General features: G+C 53.4%; 18 non-coding genes across 18 annotated transcripts; all 18 read left to right on the forward strand.

Annotated features, from left to right (window-relative positions):
- Positions 1-1,247: 1,247 nt before the first annotated feature.
- Positions 1,248-1,411, forward strand: LOC137067189 (U1 spliceosomal RNA). Its single transcript, XR_010903002.1, has one exon. It is a non-coding gene; the product is annotated as a U1 spliceosomal RNA (small nuclear RNA).
- A 1,033-nt stretch (positions 1,412-2,444) lies between these two features.
- LOC137066707 (U2 spliceosomal RNA) lies at positions 2,445-2,635 on the forward strand. The gene has a single exon (XR_010902602.1). It is a non-coding gene; the product is annotated as a U2 spliceosomal RNA (small nuclear RNA).
- Positions 2,636-3,103: 468 nt separating this feature from the next.
- Positions 3,104-3,267, forward strand: LOC137067190 (U1 spliceosomal RNA). The gene has a single exon (XR_010903003.1). It is a non-coding gene; the product is annotated as a U1 spliceosomal RNA (small nuclear RNA).
- Positions 3,268-4,721: 1,454 nt separating this feature from the next.
- LOC137067191 (U1 spliceosomal RNA) lies at positions 4,722-4,885 on the forward strand. The gene has a single exon (XR_010903004.1). It is a non-coding gene; the product is annotated as a U1 spliceosomal RNA (small nuclear RNA).
- A 1,464-nt stretch (positions 4,886-6,349) lies between these two features.
- LOC137067192 (U1 spliceosomal RNA) lies at positions 6,350-6,513 on the forward strand. The gene has a single exon (XR_010903005.1). It is a non-coding gene; the product is annotated as a U1 spliceosomal RNA (small nuclear RNA).
- Positions 6,514-7,546: 1,033 nt separating this feature from the next.
- LOC137066708 (U2 spliceosomal RNA) lies at positions 7,547-7,737 on the forward strand. The gene has a single exon (XR_010902603.1). It is a non-coding gene; the product is annotated as a U2 spliceosomal RNA (small nuclear RNA).
- A 468-nt stretch (positions 7,738-8,205) lies between these two features.
- On the forward strand, positions 8,206-8,369 carry LOC137067357 (U1 spliceosomal RNA). Its single transcript, XR_010903155.1, has one exon. It is a non-coding gene; the product is annotated as a U1 spliceosomal RNA (small nuclear RNA).
- Positions 8,370-9,823: 1,454 nt separating this feature from the next.
- Positions 9,824-9,987, forward strand: LOC137067193 (U1 spliceosomal RNA). The gene has a single exon (XR_010903006.1). It is a non-coding gene; the product is annotated as a U1 spliceosomal RNA (small nuclear RNA).
- A 1,033-nt stretch (positions 9,988-11,020) lies between these two features.
- LOC137066790 (U2 spliceosomal RNA) lies at positions 11,021-11,211 on the forward strand. The gene has a single exon (XR_010902678.1). It is a non-coding gene; the product is annotated as a U2 spliceosomal RNA (small nuclear RNA).
- Positions 11,212-11,679: 468 nt separating this feature from the next.
- Positions 11,680-11,843, forward strand: LOC137067194 (U1 spliceosomal RNA). The gene has a single exon (XR_010903007.1). It is a non-coding gene; the product is annotated as a U1 spliceosomal RNA (small nuclear RNA).
- A 1,454-nt stretch (positions 11,844-13,297) lies between these two features.
- On the forward strand, positions 13,298-13,461 carry LOC137067195 (U1 spliceosomal RNA). Its single transcript, XR_010903008.1, has one exon. It is a non-coding gene; the product is annotated as a U1 spliceosomal RNA (small nuclear RNA).
- A 1,033-nt stretch (positions 13,462-14,494) lies between these two features.
- LOC137066709 (U2 spliceosomal RNA) lies at positions 14,495-14,685 on the forward strand. Its single transcript, XR_010902604.1, has one exon. It is a non-coding gene; the product is annotated as a U2 spliceosomal RNA (small nuclear RNA).
- Positions 14,686-15,153: 468 nt separating this feature from the next.
- On the forward strand, positions 15,154-15,317 carry LOC137067196 (U1 spliceosomal RNA). The gene has a single exon (XR_010903009.1). It is a non-coding gene; the product is annotated as a U1 spliceosomal RNA (small nuclear RNA).
- A 1,454-nt stretch (positions 15,318-16,771) lies between these two features.
- Positions 16,772-16,935, forward strand: LOC137067197 (U1 spliceosomal RNA). Its single transcript, XR_010903010.1, has one exon. It is a non-coding gene; the product is annotated as a U1 spliceosomal RNA (small nuclear RNA).
- Positions 16,936-17,968: 1,033 nt separating this feature from the next.
- LOC137066710 (U2 spliceosomal RNA) lies at positions 17,969-18,159 on the forward strand. The gene has a single exon (XR_010902605.1). It is a non-coding gene; the product is annotated as a U2 spliceosomal RNA (small nuclear RNA).
- Positions 18,160-18,627: 468 nt separating this feature from the next.
- LOC137067198 (U1 spliceosomal RNA) lies at positions 18,628-18,791 on the forward strand. Its single transcript, XR_010903011.1, has one exon. It is a non-coding gene; the product is annotated as a U1 spliceosomal RNA (small nuclear RNA).
- A 1,033-nt stretch (positions 18,792-19,824) lies between these two features.
- Positions 19,825-20,015, forward strand: LOC137066711 (U2 spliceosomal RNA). The gene has a single exon (XR_010902606.1). It is a non-coding gene; the product is annotated as a U2 spliceosomal RNA (small nuclear RNA).
- Positions 20,016-20,483: 468 nt separating this feature from the next.
- Positions 20,484-20,647, forward strand: LOC137067201 (U1 spliceosomal RNA). Its single transcript, XR_010903013.1, has one exon. It is a non-coding gene; the product is annotated as a U1 spliceosomal RNA (small nuclear RNA).
- The last annotated feature ends 383 nt before the right edge of the window (positions 20,648-21,030 follow it).

A 21,030-nucleotide genomic window follows, 5' to 3' on the forward strand; every position in this document is an offset into this window, starting at 1 on the left:
GCCGAATGTGGTTTTTCCCACAAACTTTGATATTCAACGGACGAGTTGATTGACAGCAGTGGTCCCAAAGGCAAAGTTGTTCGGATGGAGGTTTTCTGTCGTATGGTACGACTGTCTCGTGCGCGTGCTGTGAAAAAGCACGCGACATACGTTCGCCTATAGCCGCTCTCATGTTGTTGCTTTTTCATTTTAAAGCGCCACTAGGTGGCCATTCACCGCGTCCTTTCTCGCCTGACCCCAGACTGAGGGTGTACCGGCTTGGGTGAAATTGTCTCGTTCCGTCCAAGAGCTATAGCCGTTCTAGCAGACCCCGCCTCGCCCAGCCCGTAGGTTTCGGCCTGCCGCCGCCAAGCTGAATCGAAATTCCCACTTTTTTTCCGATCTGGACGGACAGTCAGACTCCAGAGAATCTTTCTGCACTGGTTTGGGCCAGATCGGGCAAAAGACCTAGGACTAGTGTGCAAAAGTAGGTTTTTCACAAAATCCCAAATACCCGAAAATTTCGCCAGCGCAACCTTCGAATCCGAGGCATGCGTCTCGCTCGGCTCGAGCCAAGGATTCCGATGATATAAGACACTTGGTTCTGCGGCGTGCGGTTTGGGAGCTACGAGCCATTTCGTACTTTCGGTGGCTGTAGCGCCACCGCCGGGCCCATCGGGGGGCCAGCCTTGGTGATGTTGTAGAGCGAGTGGCTAGTACCATCCCTCAAAGTTTCAGGTCTCCGTCCACTCCACGCATCGACCTGGTATTGCAGTGCCTCCAGGAACGGTGTGCTTCCCCTTTTTGGGGACTGCGAATTGTTGTGACTAATAGAAGAACCAACAACACCACTGGAATTTTGTCAGAGAATACAGAAATACGCAGGAAGCGCATACAGAATGACGATGAGGTGACCGTTGACGATGACCGTGCCACAGAGAAAGCAGCAAGCTGCGGTCATATGAGCATAGGGAAAAAAGAAGAACAAAAGCGTCGGTTGCCGGCCGGCTGACTCATCACCGTCACAGCACGTTTTTTGATGTCCCTCTTATTTGAGAGTCTTTACCAACGAGCTGATGAGTCGAATCGGGGGTTTGTGTTGGATGGATTAGGGACACCTGATTCAAATCAAGGTCAGGCACGCACGCACGCAGCAGTCAAGCAATGGAAGGTGCCCCGTCCTTCCTTTTCTTGGGGGAGGGGAAGGTCACCGTGTTTGAGGATGGCGAAGGGGGATAGGGCGCCTCTGCCTGGAGGCCAGGCAACTCATACTTACCTGGCAGGGGAGACACCATGATCAGGAAGGTGGTTCACCCAGGGCGAGGCTCGGCCATTGCACTCCGGTTGTGCTGACCCCTGCGAATTCCCCAAATGTGGGAATCTCGACTGCATAATTTATGGTAGTGGGGGACTGCGTTCGCGCTCTCCCCTGTACACTCTGGTTAAAAGCAGATAGCGTGGAGGGAAAAAGCGTGCGGTTCTTGACGCTTGTGGCGCCGCCCACTGCCCCAAAGGGTGAAGTTGCACCAGTTTTGTTATGTTTCTGTCTCTTTCTGCTGTGTCAGCCAGTGACCCGGAGAGTTCAGAGAACTGAACTGCGTCTGTTTTCATCGAGGTTGTCGAAACCTGCGACCGGTTTGCCGAATGTGGTTTTTCCCACAAACTTTGATATTCAACAGACGAGTTGATTGACAGCAGTGGTCCCAAAGGCAAAGTTGTTCGGATGGAGGTTTTCTGTCGTATGGTACGACTGTCTCGTGCGCGTGCTGTGAAAAAGCACGCGACATACGTTCGCCTATAGCCGCTCTCATGTTGTTGCTTTTTCATTTTAAAGCGCCACTAGGTGGCCATTCACCGCGTCCTTTCTCGCCTGACCCCAGACTGAGCCCGTGCACGGGTGTACCGGCTTGGGTGAAATTGTCTCGTTCCGTCCAAGAGCTATAGCCGTTCTAGCAGACCCCGCCTCGCCCAGCCCGTAGGTTTCGGCCTGCCGCCGCCAAGCTGAATCGAAATTCCCACTTTTTTTCCGATCTGGACGGACAGTCAGACTCCAGAGAATCTTTCTGCACTGGTTTGGGCCAGATCGGGCAAAAGACCTAGGACTAGTGTGCAAAAGTAGGTTTTTCACAAAATCCCAAATACCCGAAAATTTCGCCAGCGCAACCTTCGAATCCGAGGCATGCGTCTCGCTCGGCTCGAGCCAAGGATTCCGATGATATAAGACACTTGGTTCTGCGGCGTGCGGTTTGGGAGCTACGAGCCATTTCGTACTTTCGGTGGCTGTAGCGCCACCGCCGGGCCCATCGGGGGGCCAGCCTTGGTGATGTTGTAGAGCGAGTGGCTAGTACCATCCCTCAAAGTTTCAGGTCTCTACGACGTACGGCCTTTGCCAACCCTCCCCCCCCTCACCGCTTCCCAGATGGGCGTCGCCTTTGCCGGCTCCCCTGCCGCTGCGTCATTGTGTCATCGCTTCTCGGCCTTTTGGCTAAGATCAAGTGTAGTATCTGTTCTTATCAGTTTAATATCTGATACGTCCCCTATCCGGGGACTGCATATTAAATTGATTTTTGGCACATGGAGCCGGAACCGGGGCTTGCTCCGTCCACTCCACGCATCGACCTGGTATTGCAGTGCCTCCAGGAACGGTGTGCTTCCCCTTTTTGGGGACTGCGAATTGTTGTGACTAATAGAAGAACCAACAACACCACTGGAATTTTGTCAGAGAATACAGAAATACGCAGGAAGCGCATACAGAATGACGATGAGGTGACCATTGACGATGACCGTGCCACAGAGAAAGCAGCAAGCTGCGGTCATATGAGCATAGGGAAAAAAGAAGAACAAAAGCGTCGGTTGCCGGCCGGCTGACTCATCACCGTCACAGCACGTTTTTTGATGTCCCTCTTATTTGAGAGTCTTTACCAACGAGCTGATGAGTCGAATCAGGGGTTTGTGTTGGATGGATTAGGGACACCTGATTCAAATCAAGGTCAGGCACGCACGCACGCAGCAGTCAAGCAATGGAAGGTGCCCCGTCCTTCCTTTTCTTGGGGGAGGGGAAGGTCACCGTGTTTGAGGATGGCGAAGGGGGATAGGGCGCCTCTGCCTGGAGGCCAGGCAACTCATACTTACCTGGCAGGGGAGACACCATGATCAGGAAGGTGGTTCACCCAGGGCGAGGCTCGGCCATTGCACTCCGGTTGTGCTGACCCCTGCGAATTCCCCAAATGTGGGAATCTCGACTGCATAATTTATGGTAGTGGGGGACTGCGTTCGCGCTCTCCCCTGTACACACTGGTTAAAAGCAGATAGCGTGGAGGGAAAAAGCGTGCGGTTCTTGACGCTTGTGGCGCCGCCCACTGCCCCAAAGGGTGAAGTTGCACCAGTTTTGTTATGTTTCTGTCTCTTTCTGCTGTGTCAGCCAGTGACCCGGAGAGTTCAGAGAACTGAACTGCGTCTGTTTTCATCGAGGTTGTCGAAACCTGCGACCGGTTTGCCGAATGTGGTTTTTCCCACAAACTTTGATATTCAACGGACGAGTTGATTGACAGCAGTGGTCCCAAAGGCAAAGTTGTTCGGATGGAGGTTTTCTGTCGTATGGTACGACTGTCTCGTGCGCGTGCTGTGAAAAAGCACGCGACATACGTTCGCCTATAGCCGCTCTCATGTTGTTGCTTTTTCATTTTAAAGCGCCACTAGGTGGCCATTCACCGCGTCCTTTCTCGCCTGACCCCAGACTGAGGGTGTACCGGCTTGGGTGAAATTGTCTCGTTCCGTCCAAGAGCTATAGCCGTTCTAGCAGACCCCGCCTCGCCCAGCCCGTAGGTTTCGGCCTGCCGCCGCCAAGCTGAATCGAAATTCCCACTTTTTTTCCGATCTGGACGGACAGTCAGACTCCAGAGAATCTTTCTGCACTGGTTTGGGCCAGATCGGGCAAAAGACCTAGGACTAGTGTGCAAAAGTAGGTTTTTCACAAAATCCCAAATACCCGAAAATTTCGCCAGCGCAACCTTCGAATCCGAGGCATGCGTCTCGCTCGGCTCGAGCCAAGGATTCCGATGATATAAGACACTTGGTTCTGCGGCGTGCGGTTTGGGAGCTACGAGCCATTTCGTACTTTCGGTGGCTGTAGCGCCACCGCCGGGCCCATCGGGGGGCCAGCCTTGGTGATGTTGTAGAGCGAGTGGCTAGTACCATCCCTCAAAGTTTCAGGTCTCCGTCCACTCCACGCATCGACCTGGTATTGCAGTGCCTCCAGGAACGGTGTGCTTCCCCTTTTTGGGGACTGCGAATTGTTGTGACTAATAGAAGAACCAACAACACCACTGGAATTTTGTCAGAGAATACAGAAATACGCAGGAAGCGCATACAGAATGACGATGAGGTGACCGTTGACGATGACCGTGCCACAGAGAAAGCAGCAAGCTGCGGTCATATGAGCATAGGGAAAAAAGAAGAACAAAAGCGTCGGTTGCCGGCCGGCTGACTCATCACCGTCACAGCACGTTTTTTGATGTCCCTCTTATTTGAGAGTCTTTACCAACGAGCTGATGAGTCGAATCGGGGGTTTGTGTTGGATGGATTAGGGACACCTGATTCAAATCAAGGTCAGGCACGCACGCACGCAGCAGTCAAGCAATGGAAGGTGCCCCGTCCTTCCTTTTCTTGGGGGAGGGGAAGGTCACCGTGTTTGAGGATGGCGAAGGGGGATAGGGCGCCTCTGCCTGGAGGCCAGGCAACTCATACTTACCTGGCAGGGGAGACACCATGATCAGGAAGGTGGTTCACCCAGGGCGAGGCTCGGCCATTGCACTCCGGTTGTGCTGACCCCTGCGAATTCCCCAAATGTGGGAATCTCGACTGCATAATTTATGGTAGTGGGGGACTGCGTTCGCGCTCTCCCCTGTACACACTGGTTAAAAGCAGATAGCGTGGAGGGAAAAAGCGTGCGGTTCTTGACGCTTGTGGCGCCGCCCACTGCCCCAAAGGGTGAAGTTGCACCAGTTTTGTTATGTTTCTGTCTCTTTCTGCTGTGTCAGCCAGTGACCCGGAGAGTTCAGAGAACTGAACTGCGTCTGTTTTCATCGAGGTTGTCGAAACCTGCGACCGGTTTGCCGAATGTGGTTTTTCCCACAAACTTTGATATTCAACGGACGAGTTGATTGACAGCAGTGGTCCCAAAGGCAAAGTTGTTCGGATGGAGGTTTTCTGTCGTATGGTACGACTGTCTCGTGCGCGTGCTGTGAAAAAGCACGCGACATACGTTCGCCTATAGCCGCTCTCATGTTGTTGCTTTTTCATTTTAAAGCGCCACTAGGTGGCCATTCACCGCGTCCTTTCTCGCCTGACCCCAGACTGAGCCCGTGCACGGGTGTACCGGCTTGGGTGAAATTGTCTCGTTCCGTCCAAGAGCTATAGCCGTTCTAGCAGACCCCGCCTCGCCCAGCCCGTAGGTTTCGGCCTGCCGCCGCCAAGCTGAATCGAAATTCCCACTTTTTTTCCGATCTGGACGGACAGTCAGACTCCAGAGAATCTTTCTGCACTGGTTTGGGCCAGATCGGGCAAAAGACCTAGGACTAGTGTGCAAAAGTAGGTTTTTCACAAAATCCCAAATACCCGAAAATTTCGCCAGCGCAACCTTCGAATCCGAGGCATGCGTCTCGCTCGGCTCGAGCCAAGGATTCCGATGATATAAGACACTTGGTTCTGCGGCGTGCGGTTTGGGAGCTACGAGCCATTTCGTACTTTCGGTGGCTGTAGCGCCACCGCCGGGCCCATCGGGGGGCCAGCCTTGGTGATGTTGTAGAGCGAGTGGCTAGTACCATCCCTCAAAGTTTCAGGTCTCCGTCCACTCCACGCATCGACCTGGTATTGCAGTGCCTCCAGGAACGGTGTGCTTCCCCTTTTTGGGGACTGCGAATTGTTGTGACTAATAGAAGAACCAACAACACCACTGGAATTTTGTCAGAGAATACAGAAATACGCAGGAAGCGCATACAGAATGACGATGAGGTGACCGTTGACGATGACCGTGCCACAGAGAAAGCAGCAAGCTGCGGTCATATGAGCATAGGGAAAAAAGAAGAACAAAAGCGTCGGTTGCCGGCCGGCTGACTCATCACCGTCACAGCACGTTTTTTGATGTCCCTCTTATTTGAGAGTCTTTACCAACGAGCTGATGAGTCGAATCGGGGGTTTGTGTTGGATGGATTAGGGACACCTGATTCAAATCAAGGTCAGGCACGCACGCACGCAGCAGTCAAGCAATGGAAGGTGCCCCGTCCTTCCTTTTCTTGGGGGAGGGGAAGGTCACCGTGTTTGAGGATGGCGAAGGGGGATAGGGCGCCTCTGCCTGGAGGCCAGGCAACTCATACTTACCTGGCAGGGGAGACACCATGATCAGGAAGGTGGTTCACCCAGGGCGAGGCTCGGCCATTGCACTCCGGTTGTGCTGACCCCTGCGAATTCCCCAAATGTGGGAATCTCGACTGCATAATTTATGGTAGTGGGGGACTGCGTTCGCGCTCTCCCCTGTACACACTGGTTAAAAGCAGATAGCGTGGAGGGAAAAAGCGTGCGGTTCTTGACGCTTGTGGCGCCGCCCACTGCCCCAAAGGGTGAAGTTGCACCAGTTTTGTTATGTTTCTGTCTCTTTCTGCTGTGTCAGCCAGTGACCCGGAGAGTTCAGAGAACTGAACTGCGTCTGTTTTCATCGAGGTTGTCGAAACCTGCGACCGGTTTGCCGAATGTGGTTTTTCCCACAAACTTTGATATTCAACGGACGAGTTGATTGACAGCAGTGGTCCCAAAGGCAAAGTTGTTCGGATGGAGGTTTTCTGTCGTATGGTACGACTGTCTCGTGCGCGTGCTGTGAAAAAGCACGCGACATACGTTCGCCTATAGCCGCTCTCATGTTGTTGCTTTTTCATTTTAAAGCGCCACTAGGTGGCCATTCACCGCGTCCTTTCTCGCCTGACCCCAGACTGAGCCCGTGCACGGGTGTACCGGCTTGGGTGAAATTGTCTCGTTCCGTCCAAGAGCTATAGCCGTTCTAGCAGACCCCGCCTCGCCCAGCCCGTAGGTTTCGGCCTGCCGCCGCCAAGCTGAATCGAAATTCCCACTTTTTTTCCGATCTGGACGGACAGTCAGACTCCAGAGAATCTTTCTGCACTGGTTTGGGCCAGATCGGGCAAAAGACCTAGGACTAGTGTGCAAAAGTAGGTTTTTCACAAAATCCCAAATACCCGAAAATTTCGCCAGCGCAACCTTCGAATCCGAGGCATGCGTCTCGCTCGGCTCGAGCCAAGGATTCCGATGATATAAGACACTTGGTTCTGCGGCGTGCGGTTTGGGAGCTACGAGCCATTTCGTACTTTCGGTGGCTGTAGCGCCACCGCCGGGCCCATCGGGGGGCCAGCCTTGGTGATGTTGTAGAGCGAGTGGCTAGTACCATCCCTCAAAGTTTCAGGTCTCTACGACGTACGGCCTTTGCCAACCCTCCCCCCCCTCACCGCTTCCCAGATGGGCGTCGCCTTTGCCGGCTCCCCTGCCGCTGCGTCATTGTGTCATCGCTTCTCGGCCTTTTGGCTAAGATCAAGTGTAGTATCTGTTCTTATCAGTTTAATATCTGATACGTCCCCTATCCGGGGACTGCATATTAAATTGATTTTTGGCACATGGAGCCGGAACCGGGGCTTGCTCCGTCCACTCCACGCATCGACCTGGTATTGCAGTGCCTCCAGGAACGGTGTGCTTCCCCTTTTTGGGGACTGCGAATTGTTGTGACTAATAGAAGAACCAACAACACCACTGGAATTTTGTCAGAGAATACAGAAATACGCAGGAAGCGCATACAGAATGACGATGAGGTGACCATTGACGATGACCGTGCCACAGAGAAAGCAGCAAGCTGCGGTCATATGAGCATAGGGAAAAAAGAAGAACAAAAGCGTCGGTTGCCGGCCGGCTGACTCATCACCGTCACAGCACGTTTTTTGATGTCCCTCTTATTTGAGAGTCTTTACCAACGAGCTGATGAGTCGAATCAGGGGTTTGTGTTGGATGGATTAGGGACACCTGATTCAAATCAAGGTCAGGCACGCACGCACGCAGCAGTCAAGCAATGGAAGGTGCCCCGTCCTTCCTTTTCTTGGGGGAGGGGAAGGTCACCGTGTTTGAGGATGGCGAAGGGGGATAGGGCGCCTCTGCCTGGAGGCCAGGCAACTCATACTTACCTGGCAGGGGAGACACCATGATCAGGAAGGTGGTTCACCCAGGGCGAGGCTCGGCCATTGCACTCCGGTTGTGCTGACCCCTGCGAATTCCCCAAATGTGGGAATCTCGACTGCATAATTTATGGTAGTGGAGGACTGCGTTCGCGCTCTCCCCTGTACACACTGGTTAAAAGCAGATAGCGTGGAGGGAAAAAGCGTGCGGTTCTTGACGCTTGTGGCGCCGCCCACTGCCCCAAAGGGTGAAGTTGCACCAGTTTTGTTATGTTTCTGTCTCTTTCTGCTGTGTCAGCCAGTGACCCGGAGAGTTCAGAGAACTGAACTGCGTCTGTTTTCATCGAGGTTGTCGAAACCTGCGACCGGTTTGCCGAATGTGGTTTTTCCCACAAACTTTGATATTCAACGGACGAGTTGATTGACAGCAGTGGTCCCAAAGGCAAAGTTGTTCGGATGGAGGTTTTCTGTCGTATGGTACGACTGTCTCGTGCGCGTGCTGTGAAAAAGCACGCGACATACGTTCGCCTATAGCCGCTCTCATGTTGTTGCTTTTTCATTTTAAAGCGCCACTAGGTGGCCATTCACCGCGTCCTTTCTCGCCTGACCCCAGACTGAGGGTGTACCGGCTTGGGTGAAATTGTCTCGTTCCGTCCAAGAGCTATAGCCGTTCTAGCAGACCCCGCCTCGCCCAGCCCGTAGGTTTCGGCCTGCCGCCGCCAAGCTGAATCGAAATTCCCACTTTTTTTCCGATCTGGACGGACAGTCAGACTCCAGAGAATCTTTCTGCACTGGTTTGGGCCAGATCGGGCAAAAGACCTAGGACTAGTGTGCAAAAGTAGGTTTTTCACAAAATCCCAAATACCCGAAAATTTCGCCAGCGCAACCTTCGAATCCGAGGCATGCGTCTCGCTCGGCTCGAGCCAAGGATTCCGATGATATAAGACACTTGGTTCTGCGGCGTGCGGTTTGGGAGCTACGAGCCATTTCGTACTTTCGGTGGCTGTAGCGCCACCGCCGGGCCCATCGGGGGGCCAGCCTTGGTGATGTTGTAGAGCGAGTGGCTAGTACCATCCCTCAAAGTTTCAGGTCTCCGTCCACTCCACGCATCGACCTGGTATTGCAGTGCCTCCAGGAACGGTGTGCTTCCCCTTTTTGGGGACTGCGAATTGTTGTGACTAATAGAAGAACCAACAACACCACTGGAATTTTGTCAGAGAATACAGAAATACGCAGGAAGCGCATACAGAATGACGATGAGGTGACCGTTGACGATGACCGTGCCACAGAGAAAGCAGCAAGCTGCGGTCATATGAGCATAGGGAAAAAAGAAGAACAAAAGCGTCGGTTGCCGGCCGGCTGACTCATCACCGTCACAGCACGTTTTTTGATGTCCCTCTTATTTGAGAGTCTTTACCAACGAGCTGATGAGTCGAATCGGGGGTTTGTGTTGGATGGATTAGGGACACCTGATTCAAATCAAGGTCAGGCACGCACGCACGCAGCAGTCAAGCAATGGAAGGTGCCCCGTCCTTCCTTTTCTTGGGGGAGGGGAAGGTCACCGTGTTTGAGGATGGCGAAGGGGGATAGGGCGCCTCTGCCTGGAGGCCAGGCAACTCATACTTACCTGGCAGGGGAGACACCATGATCAGGAAGGTGGTTCACCCAGGGCGAGGCTCGGCCATTGCACTCCGGTTGTGCTGACCCCTGCGAATTCCCCAAATGTGGGAATCTCGACTGCATAATTTATGGTAGTGGGGGACTGCGTTCGCGCTCTCCCCTGTACACACTGGTTAAAAGCAGATAGCGTGGAGGGAAAAAGCGTGCGGTTCTTGACGCTTGTGGCGCCGCCCACTGCCCCAAAGGGTGAAGTTGCACCAGTTTTGTTATGTTTCTGTCTCTTTCTGCTGTGTCAGCCAGTGACCCGGAGAGTTCAGAGAACTGAACTGCGTCTGTTTTCATCGAGGTTGTCGAAACCTGCGACCGGTTTGCCGAATGTGGTTTTTCCCACAAACTTTGATATTCAACGGACGAGTTGATTGACAGCAGTGGTCCCAAAGGCAAAGTTGTTCGGATGGAGGTTTTCTGTCGTATGGTACGACTGTCTCGTGCGCGTGCTGTGAAAAAGCACGCGACATACGTTCGCCTATAGCCGCTCTCATGTTGTTGCTTTTTCATTTTAAAGCGCCACTAGGTGGCCATTCACCGCGTCCTTTCTCGCCTGACCCCAGACTGAGCCCGTGCACGGGTGTACCGGCTTGGGTGAAATTGTCTCGTTCCGTCCAAGAGCTATAGCCGTTCTAGCAGACCCCGCCTCGCCCAGCCCGTAGGTTTCGGCCTGCCGCCGCCAAGCTGAATCGAAATTCCCACTTTTTTTCCGATCTGGACGGACAGTCAGACTCCAGAGAATCTTTCTGCACTGGTTTGGGCCAGATCGGGCAAAAGACCTAGGACTAGTGTGCAAAAGTAGGTTTTTCACAAAATCCCAAATACCCGAAAATTTCGCCAGCGCAACCTTCGAATCCGAGGCATGCGTCTCGCTCGGCTCGAGCCAAGGATTCCGATGATATAAGACACTTGGTTCTGCGGCGTGCGGTTTGGGAGCTACGAGCCATTTCGTACTTTCGGTGGCTGTAGCGCCACCGCCGGGCCCATCGGGGGGCCAGCCTTGGTGATGTTGTAGAGCGAGTGGCTAGTACCATCCCTCAAAGTTTCAGGTCTCTACGACGTACGGCCTTTGCCAACCCTCCCCCCCCTCACCGCTTCCCAGATGGGCGTCGCCTTTGCCGGCTCCCCTGCCGCTGCGTCATTGTGTCATCGCTTCTCGGCCTTTTGGCTTAGATCAAGTGTAGTATCTGTTCTTATCAGTTTAATATCTGATACGTCCCCTATCCGGGGACTGCATATTAAATTGATTTTTGGCACATGGAGCCGGAACCGGGGCTTGCTCCGTCCACTCCACGCATCGACCTGGTATTGCAGTGCCTCCAGGAACGGTGTGCTTCCCCTTTTTGGGGACTGCGAATTGTTGTGACTAATAGAAGAACCAACAACACCACTGGAATTTTGTCAGAGAATACAGAAATACGCAGGAAGCGCATACAGAATGACGATGAGGTGACCATTGACGATGACCGTGCCACAGAGAAAGCAGCAAGCTGCGGTCATATGAGCATAGGGAAAAAAGAAGAACAAAAGCGTCGGTTGCCGGCCGGCTGACTCATCACCGTCACAGCACGTTTTTTGATGTCCCTCTTATTTGAGAGTCTTTACCAACGAGCTGATGAGTCGAATCAGGGGTTTGTGTTGGATGGATTAGGGACACCTGATTCAAATCAAGGTCAGGCACGCACGCACGCAGCAGTCAAGCAATGGAAGGTGCCCCGTCCTTCCTTTTCTTGGGGGAGGGGAAGGTCACCGTGTTTGAGGATGGCGAAGGGGGATAGGGCGCCTCTGCCTGGAGGCCAGGCAACTCATACTTACCTGGCAGGGGAGACACCATGATCAGGAAGGTGGTTCACCCAGGGCGAGGCTCGGCCATTGCACTCCGGTTGTGCTGACCCCTGCGAATTCCCCAAATGTGGGAATCTCGACTGCATAATTTATGGTAGTGGGGGACTGCGTTCGCGCTCTCCCCTGTACACACTGGTTAAAAGCAGATAGCGTGGAGGGAAAAAGCGTGCGGTTCTTGACGCTTGTGGCGCCGCCCACTGCCCCAAAGGGTGAAGTTGCACCAGTTTTGTTATGTTTCTGTCTCTTTCTGCTGTGTCAGCCAGTGACCCGGAGAGTTCAGAGAACTGAACTGCGTCTGTTTTCATCGAGGTTGTCGAAACCTGCGACCGGTTTGCCGAATGTGGTTTTTCCCACAAACTTTGATATTCAACGGACGAGTTGATTGACAGCAGTGGTCCCAAAGGCAAAGTTGTTCGGATGGAGGTTTTCTGTCGTATGGTACGACTGTCTCGTGCGCGTGCTGTGAAAAAGCACGCGACATACGTTCGCCTATAGCCGCTCTCATGTTGTTGCTTTTTCATTTTAAAGCGCCACTAGGTGGCCATTCACCGCGTCCTTTCTCGCCTGACCCCAGACTGAGGGTGTACCGGCTTGGGTGAAATTGTCTCGTTCCGTCCAAGAGCTATAGCCGTTCTAGCAGACCCCGCCTCGCCCAGCCCGTAGGTTTCGGCCTGCCGCCGCCAAGCTGAATCGAAATTCCCACTTTTTTTCCGATCTGGACGGACAGTCAGACTCCAGAGAATCTTTCTGCACTGGTTTGGGCCAGATCGGGCAAAAGACCTAGGACTAGTGTGCAAAAGTAGGTTTTTCACAAAATCCCAAATACCCGAAAATTTCGCCAGCGCAACCTTCGAATCCGAGGCATGCGTCTCGCTCGGCTCGAGCCAAGGATTCCGATGATATAAGACACTTGGTTCTGCGGCGTGCGGTTTGGGAGCTACGAGCCATTTCGTACTTTCGGTGGCTGTAGCGCCACCGCCGGGCCCATCGGGGGGCCAGCCTTGGTGATGTTGTAGAGCGAGTGGCTAGTACCATCCCTCAAAGTTTCAGGTCTCCGTCCACTCCACGCATCGACCTGGTATTGCAGTGCCTCCAGGAACGGTGTGCTTCCCCTTTTTGGGGACTGCGAATTGTTGTGACTAATAGAAGAACCAACAACACCACTGGAATTTTGTCAGAGAATACAGAAATACGCAGGAAGCGCATACAGAATGACGATGAGGTGACCGTTGACGATGACCGTGCCACAGAGAAAGCAGCAAGCTGCGGTCATATGAGCATAGGGAAAAAAGAAGAACAAAAGCGTCGGTTGCCGGCCGGCTGACTCATCACCGTCACAGCACGTTTTTTGATGTCCCTCTTATTTGAGAGTCTTTACCAACGAGCTGATGAGTCGAATCAGGGGTTTGTGTTGGATGGATTAGGGACACCTGATTCAAATCAAGGTCAGGCACGCACGCACGCAGCAGTCAAGCAATGGAAGGTGCCCCGTCCTTCCTTTTCTTGGGGGAGGGGAAGGTCACCGTGTTTGAGGATGGCGAAGGGGGATAGGGCGCCTCTGCCTGGAGGCCAGGCAACTCATACTTACCTGGCAGGGGAGACACCATGATCAGGAAGGTGGTTCACCCAGGGCGAGGCTCGGCCATTGCACTCCGGTTGTGCTGACCCCTGCGAATTCCCCAAATGTGGGAATCTCGACTGCATAATTTATGGTAGTGGGGGACTGCGTTCGCGCTCTCCCCTGTACACACTGGTTAAAAGCAGATAGCGTGGAGGGAAAAAGCGTGCGGTTCTTGACGCTTGTGGCGCCGCCCACTGCCCCAAAGGGTGAAGTTGCACCAGTTTTGTTATGTTTCTGTCTCTTTCTGCTGTGTCAGCCAGTGACCCGGAGAGTTCAGAGAACTGAACTGCGTCTGTTTTCATCGAGGTTGTCGAAACCTGCGACCGGTTTGCCGAATGTGGTTTTTCCCACAAACTTTGATATTCAACGGACGAGTTGATTGACAGCAGTGGTCCCAAAGGCAAAGTTGTTCGGATGGAGGTTTTCTGTCGTATGGTACGACTGTCTCGTGCGCGTGCTGTGAAAAAGCACGCGACATACGTTCGCCTATAGCCGCTCTCATGTTGTTGCTTTTTCATTTTAAAGCGCCACTAGGTGGCCATTCACCGCGTCCTTTCTCGCCTGACCCCAGACTGAGCCCGTGCACGGGTGTACCGGCTTGGGTGAAATTGTCTCGTTCCGTCCAAGAGCTATAGCCGTTCTAGCAGACCCCGCCTCGCCCAGCCCGTAGGTTTCGGCCTGCCGCCGCCAAGCTGAATCGAAATTCCCACTTTTTTTCCGATCTGGACGGACAGTCAGACTCCAGAGAATCTTTCTGCACTGGTTTGGGCCAGATCGGGCAAAAGACCTAGGACTAGTGTGCAAAAGTAGGTTTTTCACAAAATCCCAAATACCCGAAAATTTCGCCAGCGCAACCTTCGAATCCGAGGCATGCGTCTCGCTCGGCTCGAGCCAAGGATTCCGATGATATAAGACACTTGGTTCTGCGGCGTGCGGTTTGGGAGCTACGAGCCATTTCGTACTTTCGGTGGCTGTAGCGCCACCGCCGGGCCCATCGGGGGGCCAGCCTTGGTGATGTTGTAGAGCGAGTGGCTAGTACCATCCCTCAAAGTTTCAGGTCTCTACGACGTACGGCCTTTGCCAACCCTCCCCCCCCTCACCGCTTCCCAGATGGGCGTCGCCTTTGCCGGCTCCCCTGCCGCTGCGTCATTGTGTCATCGCTTCTCGGCCTTTTGGCTAAGATCAAGTGTAGTATCTGTTCTTATCAGTTTAATATCTGATACGTCCCCTATCCGGGGACTGCATATTAAATTGATTTTTGGCACATGGAGCCGGAACCGGGGCTTGCTCCGTCCACTCCACGCATCGACCTGGTATTGCAGTGCCTCCAGGAACGGTGTGCTTCCCCTTTTTGGGGACTGCGAATTGTTGTGACTAATAGAAGAACCAACAACACCACTGGAATTTTGTCAGAGAATACAGAAATACGCAGGAAGCGCATACAGAATGACGATGAGGTGACCATTGACGATGACCGTGCCACAGAGAAAGCAGCAAGCTGCGGTCATATGAGCATAGGGAAAAAAGAAGAACAAAAGCGTCGGTTGCCGGCCGGCTGACTCATCACCGTCACAGCACGTTTTTTGATGTCCCTCTTATTTGAGAGTCTTTACCAACGAGCTGATGAGTCGAATCAGGGGTTTGTGTTGGATGGATTAGGGACACCTGATTCAAATCAAGGTCAGGCACGCACGCACGCAGCAGTCAAGCAATGGAAGGTGCCCCGTCCTTCCTTTTCTTGGGGGAGGGGAAGGTCACCGTGTTTGAGGATGGCGAAGGGGGATAGGGCGCCTCTGCCTGGAGGCCAGGCAACTCATACTTACCTGGCAGGGGAGACACCATGATCAGGAAGGTGGTTCACCCAGGGCGAGGCTCGGCCATTGCACTCCGGTTGTGCTGACCCCTGCGAATTCCCCAAATGTGGGAATCTCGACTGCATAATTTATGGTAGTGGGGGACTGCGTTCGCGCTCTCCCCTGTACACACTGGTTAAAAGCAGATAGCGTGGAGGGAAAAAGCGTGCGGTTCTTGACGCTTGTGGCGCCGCCCACTGCCCCAAAGGGTGAAGTTGCACCAGTTTTGTTATGTTTCTGTCTCTTTCTGCTGTGTCAGCCAGTGACCCGGAGAGTTCAGAGAACTGAACTGCGTCTGTTTTCATCGAGGTTGTCGAAACCTGCGACCGGTTTGCCGAATGTGGTTTTTCCCACAAACTTTGATATTCAACGGACGAGTTGATTGACAGCAGTGGTCCCAAAGGCAAAGTTGTTCGGATGGAGGTTTTCTGTCGTATGGTACGACTGTCTCGTGCGCGTGCTGTGAAAAAGCACGCGACATACGTTCGCCTATAGCCGCTCTCATGTTGTTGCTTTTTCATTTTAAAGCGCCACTAGGTGGCCATTCACCGCGTCCTTTCTCGCCTGACCCCAGACTGAGGGTGTACCGGCTTGGGTGAAATTGTCTCGTTCCGTCCAAGAGCTATAGCCGTTCTAGCAGACCCCGCCTCGCCCAGCCCGTAGGTTTCGGCCTGCCGCCGCCAAGCTGAATCGAAATTCCCACTTTTTTTCCGATCTGGACGGACAGTCAGACTCCAGAGAATCTTTCTGCACTGGTTTGGGCCAGATCGGGCAAAAGACCTAGGACTAGTGTGCAAAAGTAGGTTTTTCACAAAATCCCAAATACCCGAAAATTTCGCCAGCGCAACCTTCGAATCCGAGGCATGCGTCTCGCTCGGCTCGAGCCAAGGATTCCGATGATATAAGACACTTGGTTCTGCGGCGTGCGGTTTGGGAGCTACGAGCCATTTCGTACTTTCGGTGGCTGTAGCGCCACCGCCGGGCCCATCGGGGGGCCAGCCTTGGTGATGTTGTAGAGCGAGTGGCTAGTACCATCCCTCAAAGTTTCAGGTCTCCGTCCACTCCACGCATCGACCTGGTATTGCAGTGCCTCCAGGAACGGTGTGCTTCCCCTTTTTGGGGACTGCGAATTGTTGTGACTAATAGAAGAACCAACAACACCACTGGAATTTTGTCAGAGAATACAGAAATACGCAGGAAGCGCATACAGAATGACGATGAGGTGACCGTTGACGATGACCGTGCCACAGAGAAAGCAGCAAGCTGCGGTCATATGAGCATAGGGAAAAAAGAAGAACAAAAGCGTCGGTTGCCGGCCGGCTGACTCATCACCGTCACAGCACGTTTTTTGATGTCCCTCTTATTTGAGAGTCTTTACCAACGAGCTGATGAGTCGAATCAGGGGTTTGTGTTGGATGGATTAGGGACACCTGATTCAAATCAAGGTCAGGCACGCACGCACGCAGCAGTCAAGCAATGGAAGGTGCCCCGTCCTTCCTTTTCTTGGGGGAGGGGAAGGTCACCGTGTTTGAGGATGGCGAAGGGGGATAGGGCGCCTCTGCCTGGAGGCCAGGCAACTCATACTTACCTGGCAGGGGAGACACCATGATCAGGAAGGTGGTTCACCCAGGGCGAGGCTCGGCCATTGCACTCCGGTTGTGCTGACCCCTGCGAATTCCCCAAATGTGGGAATCTCGACTGCATAATTTATGGTAGTGGGGGACTGCGTTCGCGCTCTCCCCTGTACACACTGGTTAAAAGCAGATAGCGTGGAGGGAAAAAGCGTGCGGTTCTTGACGCTTGTGGCGCCGCCCACTGCCCCAAAGGGTGAAGTTGCACCAGTTTTGTTATGTTTCTGTCTCTTTCTGCTGTGTCAGCCAGTGACCCGGAGAGTTCAGAGAACTGAACTGCGTCTGTTTTCATCGAGGTTGTCGAAACCTGCGACCGGTTTGCCGAATGTGGTTTTTCCCACAAACTTTGATATTCAACGGACGAGTTGATTGACAGCAGTGGTCCCAAAGGCAAAGTTGTTCGGATGGAGGTTTTCTGTCGTATGGTACGACTGTCTCGTGCGCGTGCTGTGAAAAAGCACGCGACATACGTTCGCCTATAGCCGCTCTCATGTTGTTGCTTTTTCATTTTAAAGCGCCACTAGGTGGCCATTCACCGCGTCCTTTCTCGCCTGACCCCAGACTGAGCCCGTGCACGGGTGTACCGGCTTGGGTGAAATTGTCTCGTTCCGTCCAAGAGCTATAGCCGTTCTAGCAGACCCCGCCTCGCCCAGCCCGTAGGTTTCGGCCTGCCGCCGCCAAGCTGAATCGAAATTCCCACTTTTTTTCCGATCTGGACGGACAGTCAGACTCCAGAGAATCTTTCTGCACTGGTTTGGGCCAGATCGGGCAAAAGACCTAGGACTAGTGTGCAAAAGTAGGTTTTTCACAAAATCCCAAATACCCGAAAATTTCGCCAGCGCAACCTTCGAATCCGAGGCATGCGTCTCGCTCGGCTCGAGCCAAGGATTCCGATGATATAAGACACTTGGTTCTGCGGCGTGCGGTTTGGGAGCTACGAGCCATTTCGTACTTTCGGTGGCTGTAGCGCCACCGCCGGGCCCATCGGGGGGCCAGCCTTGGTGATGTTGTAGAGCGAGTGGCTAGTACCATCCCTCAAAGTTTCAGGTCTCTACGACGTACGGCCTTTGCCAACCCTCCCCCCCCTCACCGCTTCCCAGATGGGCGTCGCCTTTGCCGGCTCCCCTGCCGCTGCGTCATTGTGTCATCGCTTCTCGGCCTTTTGGCTAAGATCAAGTGTAGTATCTGTTCTTATCAGTTTAATATCTGATACGTCCCCTATCCGGGGACTGCATATTAAATTGATTTTTGGCACATGGAGCCGGAACCGGGGCTTGCTCCGTCCACTCCACGCATCGACCTGGTATTGCAGTGCCTCCAGGAACGGTGTGCTTCCCCTTTTTGGGGACTGCGAATTGTTGTGACTAATAGAAGAACCAACAACACCACTGGAATTTTGTCAGAGAATACAGAAATACGCAGGAAGCGCATACAGAATGACGATGAGGTGACCGTTGACGATGACCGTGCCACAGAGAAAGCAGCAAGCTGCGGTCATATGAGCATAGGGAAAAAAGAAGAACAAAAGCGTCGGTTGCCGGCCGGCTGACTCATCACCGTCACAGCACGTTTTTTGATGTCCCTCTTATTTGAGAGTCTTTACCAACGAGCTGATGAGTCGAATCGGGGGTTTGTGTTGGATGGATTAGGGACACCTGATTCAAATCAAGGTCAGGCACGCACGCACGCAGCAGTCAAGCAATGGAAGGTGCCCCGTCCTTCCTTTTCTTGGGGGAGGGGAAGGTCACCGTGTTTGAGGATGGCGAAGGGGGATAGGGCGCCTCTGCCTGGAGGCCAGGCAACTCATACTTACCTGGCAGGGGAGACACCATGATCAGGAAGGTGGTTCACCCAGGGCGAGGCTCGGCCATTGCACTCCGGTTGTGCTGACCCCTGCGAATTCCCCAAATGTGGGAATCTCGACTGCATAATTTATGGTAGTGGGGGACTGCGTTCGCGCTCTCCCCTGTACACACTGGTTAAAAGCAGATAGCGTGGAGGGAAAAAGCGTGCGGTTCTTGACGCTTGTGGCGCCGCCCACTGCCCCAAAGGGTGAAGTTGCACCAGTTTTGTTATGTTTCTGTCTCTTTCTGCTGTGTCAGCCAGTGACCCGGAGAGTTCAGAGAACTGAACTGCGTCTGTTTTCATCGAGGTTGTCGAAACCTGCGACCGGTTTGCCGAATGTGGTTTTTCCCACAAACTTTGATATTCAACGGACGAGTTGATTGACAGCAGTGGTCCCAAAGGCAAAGTTGTTCGGATGGAGGTTTTCTGTCGTATGGTACGACTGTCTCGTGCGCGTGCTGTGAAAAAGCACGCGACATACGTTCGCCTATAGCCGCTCTCATGTTGTTGCTTTTTCATTTTAAAGCGCCACTAGGTGGCCATTCACCGCGTCCTTTCTCGCCTGACCCCAGACTGAGCCCGTGCACGGGTGTACCGGCTTGGGTGAAATTGTCTCGTTCCGTCCAAGAGCTATAGCCGTTCTAGCAGACCCCGCCTCGCCCAGCCCGTAGGTTTCGGCCTGCCGCCGCCAAGCTGAATCGAAATTCCCACTTTTTTTCCGATCTGGACGGACAGTCAGACTCCAGAGAATCTTTCTGCACTGGTTTGGGCCAGATCGGGCAAAAGACCTAGGACTAGTGTGCAAAAGTAGGTTTTTCACAAAATCCCAAATACCCGAAAATTTCGCCAGCGCAACCTTCGAATCCGAGGCATGCGTCTCGCTCGGCTCGAGCCAAGGATTCCGATGATATAAGACACTTGGTTCTGCGGCGTGCGGTTTGGGAGCTACGAGCCATTTCGTACTTTCGGTGGCTGTAGCGCCACCGCCGGGCCCATCGGGGGGCCAGCCTTGGTGATGTTGTAGAGCGAGTGGCTAGTACCATCCCTCAAAGTTTCAGGTCTCTACGACGTACGGCCTTTGCCAACCCTCCCCCCCCTCACCGCTTCCCAGATGGGCGTCGCCTTTGCCGGCTCCCCTGCCGCTGCGTCATTGTGTCATCGCTTCTCGGCCTTTTGGCTAAGATCAAGTGTAGTATCTGTTCTTATCAGTTTAATATCTGATACGTCCCCTATCCGGGGACTGCATATTAAATTGATTTTTGGCACATGGAGCCGGAACCGGGGCTTGCTCCGTCCACTCCACGCATCGACCTGGTATTGCAGTGCCTCCAGGAACGGTGTGCTTCCCCTTTTTGGGGACTGCGAATTGTTGTGACTAATAGAAGAACCAACAACACCACTGGAATTTTGTCAGAGAATACAGAAATACGCAGGAAGCGCATACAGAATGACGATGAGGTGACCGTTGACGATGACCGTGCCACAGAGAAAGCAGCAAGCTGCGGTCATATGAGCATAGGGAAAAAAGAAGAACAAAAGCGTCGGTTGCCGGCCGGCTGACTCATCACCGTCACAGCACGTTTTTTGATGTCCCTCTTATTTGAGAGTCTTTACCAACGAGCTGATGAGTCGAATCGGGGGTTTGTGTTGGATGGATTAGGGACACCTGATTCAAATCAAGGTCAGGCACGCACGCACGCAGCAGTCAAGCAATGGAAGGTGCCCCGTCCTTCCTTTTCTTGGGGGAGGGGAAGGTCACCGTGTTTGAGGATGGCGAAGGGGGATAGGGCGCCTCTGCCTGGAGGCCAGGCAACTCATACTTACCTGGCAGGGGAGACACCATGATCAGGAAGGTGGTTCACCCAGGGCGAGGCTCGGCCATTGCACTCCGGTTGTGCTGACCCCTGCGAATTCCCCAAATGTGGGAATCTCGACTGCATAATTTATGGTAGTGGGGGACTGCGTTCGCGCTCTCCCCTGTACACACTGGTTAAAAGCAGATAGCGTGGAGGGAAAAAGCGTGCGGTTCTTGACGCTTGTGGCGCCGCCCACTGCCCCAAAGGGTGAAGTTGCACCAGTTTTGTTATGTTTCTGTCTCTTTCTGCTGTGTCAGCCAGTGACCCGGAGAGTTCAGAGAACTGAACTGCGTCTGTTTTCATCGAGGTTGTCGAAACCTGCGACCGGTTTGCCGAATGTGGTTTTTCCCACAAACTTTGATATTCAACGGACGAGTTGATTGACAGCAGTGGTCCCAAAGGCAAAGTTGTTCGGATGGAGGTTTTCTGTCGTATGGTACGACTGTCTCGTGCGCGTGCTGTGAAAAAGCACGCGACATACGTTCGCCTATAGCCGCTCTCATGTTG

The sequence above is a fragment of the Pseudorasbora parva genome, unplaced genomic scaffold (assembly GCF_024679245.1).
Source record: "Pseudorasbora parva isolate DD20220531a unplaced genomic scaffold, ASM2467924v1 scaffold_33, whole genome shotgun sequence".
NCBI lineage: Eukaryota > Metazoa > Chordata > Actinopteri > Cypriniformes > Gobionidae > Pseudorasbora > Pseudorasbora parva.